The sequence below is a fragment of the Epinephelus moara genome, chromosome 24 (assembly GCF_006386435.1).
Source record: "Epinephelus moara isolate mb chromosome 24, YSFRI_EMoa_1.0, whole genome shotgun sequence".
NCBI classification, from domain to species: domain Eukaryota; kingdom Metazoa; phylum Chordata; class Actinopteri; order Perciformes; family Serranidae; genus Epinephelus; species Epinephelus moara.
Window position 1 is genome coordinate 46023024 of NC_065529.1, and position 6693 is coordinate 46029716.

General features: G+C 43.6%; 1 long non-coding RNA gene across 1 annotated transcript; it reads left to right on the forward strand.

Moving 5' to 3' along the window:
• The first annotated feature begins 1395 nt into the window (after nt 1–1395).
• LOC126386842 (uncharacterized) lies at nt 1396–3386 on the forward strand. The gene is made up of 3 exons (XR_007569545.1): nt 1396–1577; nt 2765–2845; nt 3264–3386. It is a non-coding gene; the product is annotated as an uncharacterized LOC126386842 (long non-coding RNA).
• The last annotated feature ends 3307 nt before the right edge of the window (nt 3387–6693 follow it).

Genomic DNA, 6693 nt, shown 5'->3' on the forward strand with positions numbered 1-6693 from the left:
CTGTGCGCCCCTCTGTTAAGCTGTGGCTAACACTCTGGAAGCCGCTCCCAGCTAGCTCCGGCTCTCCGTTTGAAGCCGGGGCTAGCTGGGAAGCTAGCGGAGGCTAACTGGCTGTGCTTCCCTCCGGTCATGCTGCGGCTAAAGCTCCACTAGCCTCACAGCTAGCTCCGGTTTGTTATTCAGGTTAAAGTGGGAAGAAGCAGCAGGTCTGTGAGCAGCTGAGTGAAGTGGAGCCTGAGGATGAAGCACCAGTTAGCCCCGGTTTCACTACAGGCAGATTCACTCGCTACAGGGCCGAGGGAATAAAACCTGAACAGCCAATCAGAGTGATCTCTTTCTCCGACTAGCTCTGCCGCCGATTCAACATGCTCAATCGGCCGAAAAGCCACCGACGCCGAAGGGCCAACGGTGCAGGACACACCGCAAAAACTAGGGCGACAGACGCTCACTGATAGCCCGACTTTGGTCGACAGCCGACCGTTGGCTTGGTGTGTCAGGGCCTTAAGCCATAGCCGCCTGATTACACCCCTATCAGCCAACAAGATATCTGCCTTCTCTCCAATAAAATGGAACTAGATGGCACTCTGCTTGTGGCGCTCAAAGCGCTAAAAACCTCAACAGCAATGTCTCTTTCCAGGAATCATGACCCAGTTACTCAAGATAATCCACACACCTTTTGTAAGCAGTTTCATGTAGGAACTATTTTCTGTCTACAGAACTACACCCGCCAACCATATCACCAGACAGAAGAAAGCGTGCATCTGCTAATGGACATGAGGCTCGTGCTCATGACAGCGCAGGATGTAGACATTAATGGTGTTGGTTGGCTGGTGCAGTTCGGCAGAAAGAAAATAGGTCACAACAAATTTGTGGATCAACTTGAGTAACCAGGTCATGACTCCTGGAAAGAGACATTGCTGTTGAGTTTTCCGAATGTATTTTTTTTAACGCTTTGAGCACCACAGGCTGAGTGCCATCTAGTTCCATTATATTGGAGAGAAGGCAGATGTCTCTATGGCTGATATCTTCAACACTCAGCAACTCACACCAAAACAATTTTGAGTGATAAATAGAACGACAGGGAAAAGGAAGAAATGTTTATTTTTGATTTTTGAATGAACTGTTCCTTAGCTTAGTTTAGGTAAATAGTACTAAAGACAGAATAGAAACGAGGCTGATGGTTGTAGACTTAAGGGATCAACACAGTGGTTACAGTTCATCCTGAGGGGGATATGAATGTATGCACCAAAGTTCATGGCAAACACGTTCATGTACGTTCATGTGAATTGCCGCCTCCTCCCTTCTCTCAGAGCCCTCGGCCCTCCCTCCCTATAAAAGGCTACGGCCAGTGAGCAATGGCAGCGCGTATTTTCGAAATGAAATGGCAGAGAGCAGAACGTCCACCAGGATCTGACATTACCTCTAAAGAAACAACGGTCGCTGGCGAAGAAGTTGTCGGATAAAGAAAGGGACAAAACTCGGATTAACATTGGCCTTGCATTTCCAAGGTGGAGAGCACTGCGAGAGCTAAAGGGGCTACAATCTGACTCGGAGCTAGCTCTTCTTCTCCTGGACAGGTAGCCTAAGTAACAACAGAGGAGCAGCAGAGGTAGAGGGAGGTGTGGCTCATGACACACTTTGTTCTGGTCTACAGGCAGTGCACAACAGCAAACCTAGCGGTGAAACGATTTCGCTTTTTGCCCCTTTAAATGTATCTGTTCAAAAAAGCCTTTTATTAGTTTTAGCACACTGCTTATTTTATATCTGTCTCATGTGATTATTTTTATTGTTTTTATCTTGTGTCGTCATCAGTTATTGTATTCTTTTATTTACCTCAGCGCAATTTATAAGGCAATTAGTTGCCAATCTTTGCTTATCTGCATCAGTGACGGTATTTTATCTTTATTTTATTTCTTGTTCTTTGTATTTTTCTTAAAATTGCCTCATTTTATTTGCTTGAATTCTGCATTGTTTGTAATCCGAGATCAACCGTGTAAAGCACTTTGTAAATTTGTTTTAAGGCTTTATAAATAAGGTTTATTATTATCATTATTATTATTATTATTTATTATCTCTAACTTTTTAGCTAAACTATAGGCTAAAGTATGACTAGATAAAGTCGTGACTGAAGCTCTCATTACGAACGGTTGTACCGAGCATGCTAGTAGAGCACATACAAAGGTAACAACAGGTGTTATGTGTAACAATCTGTAAACAAATATAACTGATGAGACTTTTCCCGAAGCACAGTTTGAGAAAATGTTAAGCATATATACTATGCACCTCACATCAGCCTATACAAATGATGCAGCCCTTTTCAAAACAAACACAACGCCTGAATAACCATCTCTGCCTAAAGAGTCCCTGTTGCTAAACAAGTTCAGGTTTTTGTTTATGTTTGGTGTTCTCACAAATATTTATTCAAATTACTGCTGGAAATGTTCTCTAAGCTCCGTCTCTTACCGAACAGTTTGCATCAAATTTAGCAGCGTATGATACAAGTAATGGTTGTTTTTGTAGACAAATGCCTGAATATGTTAATGTGTCAAATCAGCAGAGCTGCAAACCTACAAAACAATAATCAACAGCGAGGTCTGGAGATAGCATATCTCCCCATGCCACTTTAACACAAAGCCCTGGCTTATGTTTGACACTGTCTCTAATATATAAGCTCATGTTATGCATATACAGTAAAGACACACCAGAGGATGTCGTAATCGCTTGGAAACATTTTGTCCTATGATGTCTGCTCTTTTACAACCAGGTCACGTGGATCGTGCCAGGATACACTGATGTTTACTGTGATGATTTTCACCACACTGCAACGTGTTATCTTCACAAATATGTGAGTGTAAATCAAAAAGGCTAAATGTTCAGAGTATAAAATATATACGCAGCTATAACCTCACAGTGTCAGCGGAGGGAAATCAAGTGGACAATTAAGTGTGTCACTATTTGAGACATTGTTGACGCACTGGTTAGATGGTAACACACATGCACACACACACACACACACACAGCTCAGAAAACAACATTATCAGTTGTTGTTCTTGTTGTTGTTGAGCAAGTTGTTATTGATGAACTTTGTTCAGTCAGCAATGTTCTTCCACTGTTTTTGTCCTAGAAAACTTGTAAACAGACTAAGCCACTTTCACACACACACACACACACACACACACACACACACACACACACACACACACATAAAAGGAGGAAAGGTCATATGTATTTGCAGCCATGTGTTTATGTATGCATGCTTACAGGTGTATACACCGACCAGCCACAACATTCAAACCACTGACAGCTGAAGTGAATAACTTGTTCCAATGCATTGTTCTGCTGGGAAACCTTTGGTTCTGGCATTCATATGGATACCACCTGACATGATCCACCCACTCAAACACCGTTGCAGACCAAGTACCCCCCCTCATGGCAACAGTACTCCCCAATGGCAGTGGCCCCCCAGCAGGATAATGCACCATGCCACACTGCAAACATGGCTCAGGAATGGCCCAAGGAATGTGACAAAGACCTCAAAGTGTCAACCTGGCCTCCAAATTCCCCAGATCCCAATCTGAATGAGCATCTGTGGCACGTGCCATTAACCCACCTCACAACCCACTGGACTAAATGGATCTGCCGCCAACGCACTGGTGCCAGACACCGCAGGACACTCCCAGAGATCCTGTGTCCATGCCTCCACAGGTCAGAGCCAAGTCCGATCCAAGGAGGCCCCACCTTGACTGAAATAAAAGTACTACTGTAAATTCTCAGTGTGACAGCACACTCAGATAAGATGGGACCAGGACTGTATAACAGCACATCTACTGAATGTCTTTCTAAATAAACAGACCAAACTCTGTGTCTGTTTTCAAGATATTTTCTCTGAACACGATATCTGTGTTGTCACTGTTATCAGATAGCCGGGAGTTTCCTCTGTTTTTTATGTTTTATTACGACACACTGATGTTCTTGGTTCCATGACAATGTCTTTAATAGATTGTAAGAGTACAGAGAGGCTGAGATATATTAAAAATCTCTGTTCAGTAAGTTGTGTTTTAATCCTATGACACATATGAGGCCCTGTTTTATTTGATTCAGCAGATCTTACCTTCTAAAACTTTTCTATTCAAAACACTTTCACCTACGTGTAGCACAACGTGCACTTTTGAACCAAGTGTTAATCTCCGAGGCTGAAAGTCCCAAAAATGGCAGTTACTCTAACGGCCACTTGAGGCTGGCTCCAAAACAAAGTAAATCCCCTCAGACTGTCATATTAAAATGTCCAACTTTACAGCAGAAGTAAATATGTTTGCAGCCTGCAAATGGTTTTGGTCTATGTAGCTAATTTCCTTGCTCATGACAACTGTACGGGGGATGAATTTTTTTTATAACTCACTGTCTCTGAGGGGCGTCGCCACAGTCTGTGAATTGGACCCACTGCTAACTCCTCTACAGCTCCACCCACTCACCCACATATGGTCACTTCTTGCTCCAAAAGGAACAAGATGGCGATGGCTGAATGCTGATCTCGAGGCTTCAAAACGGCAGTCCACAAACCAATGGGTAACGTCGCGGGAGCTACATCACAGTCACATGGTTTGAACTCTGCTTGTGCCTTCCATTGAGATCAAACGCACAAAAGTTTTAGCAAAAATGAGAAATACTGAGCATACAACTGGATAAATGAGACTTGTGAGCTGTGTGAGAGTTTGCAAACAGATGTTTTGATATATATTTGCAGCCCCCTTTTCTTCAGTTCATCAAGAATTTTCCCCAGATTCAACACATTTTCACTGCGTCCACGTCACATATTAATATTTGGTCATGGACTTTCCTCGTCAAAATACGACGTCCAAGGTACCCTGGGTGTGTTGGTTGTTGATGTTCTGGGACGCTGTGTCAACTTCAGTCTGTTACATGCATTGTCTTCTTTCAAAACACACTTCTGTTTTCACAGGAAATGGACAGTTTGCATATTCTCTCTTTCAAAATAAACACACTTTGTCGATACAACACTGCAAATTGACAATTTTTTTTTCCTACAACAACAAACGCATGTGGTTATGTTTTGCCTACACATGCACATAGTTGGGTTTAGGAAAAACAAACAGGGTTTGGCTTTGGTGCACACAACCCTCCAGCCAGACCTAACAGTGCCATCGGAAGAAGGCTGCGAAGTGGCCCACCAGAGGAAGGCCTTGAAGTACCAGTCCTTAGTCCAGGATTGTAAGGACAAGGGTTGGCAGGTGTGGCTCTTCCCGGTGGAGATCGGATGCAGAGGTTTCCCAGCCAAGTCAGCGTGGTGATTATTGTCAGCTCTGGGCCTTGAAGAAAGGAGCAAAAAACAAGCTGCTTGCAAGATGGGGGAGGAGGCTGAACGAGCCTCCTGTTGGTTTTGGAATAAGAGAGAGGAGGAAAGCTGAAGGCCAGGAGCAGATAGACAGTGATTTGTCCAATCACTGCCGGCCCTCCAACTACAGTGTGTTGTGGTTGAGGGCCGAAACACACAGTGACAGTTGGGTACCACCTGATGATATCTGCTCCCGGCCAAAAGCTACAGTTACCTTAGATAGGTAACAAAACAACGCACCTACAAGTGTATGTCACAAGCTTTACAATCACATGGGAAGCAAACACCAGCCTCCTGGGTGAGAGCTGGTGATTGTTGGACCCATCCACCACCACTGCTACCCGCCCTATGGGAACTTTCACCGCCTTAACTTTCATTGCCCCGCCATGTTTCCCACAGCATTTTTCATCTGTGTCTGACACCAGAAGTCACTGACTAATGACTTCGGAGTGAAACCAGGTTGCTGTTTTTGGATTCTTCAGTCTCTATAGAGGCATGTGAGAAAAGTTTTCTTCATGAAGACAATATGTGGCAAGTAATTGTTATACAAATGGTCATTTTATGGATGAAACAGAAACAGTGTCACCATACAAAGTAAAATGTCTTGCTCAGTTCAAACTTTGGCCACAATTCTTCGATAACCAAATTTAAAAAGTTTGTATATTTTCTGTGTTTGTTACTTTTTGGGCACTCTGGGGCAGCGGAACAATCTGAAAACACAACACCGATATACACCTGACAAAGCTGCTAAGTTGTTGCTCATTTACATAATCATCCCGCTGGGGTCCACCTGGTGAACTGTTTTGCTCTGGTTTGCTTGTCGCCGACCCTTGAGGCAAATATCAGCCTCTTTAGCTGCTAAATTCTCGACATAACAGACAATCCATACTTGGATCACCTGATGACATGTGAGCCGCTTCCATTTGCTGAGGAGGAACATGAGACATGGTCAAATGCCATGACAAAACTGGTCAGTTAACCCTGAGTTGAGATTCTTTTGACACTTTTGCCTATCCCAGCATGCATTGGGTGAGAGGTACAGTCTGCCAGGGAACTATTAAATACTTATATTATTGTACAAATGTTTCCTTCTACTACTTATGCTGCTGTCACCACCTCACCCAAAGTCTTCGTCTGCGTTCAGTGCTTTAGGTTTTTCATTCTGATGCTACAAACGTTAGCAAGCGTGAGTGTCACCAAAGTTTAGTGACCAGGTTAAAGATCCTCTGTTTTATCACTGCTGACTGTTGCACAACTGACTGAATATTGTCCATAAAACACTTGAGCAGTGGCTGTTGTGTAACTTTAAGAGCCATTATCATGCAGGTTGTTTTCCTGCC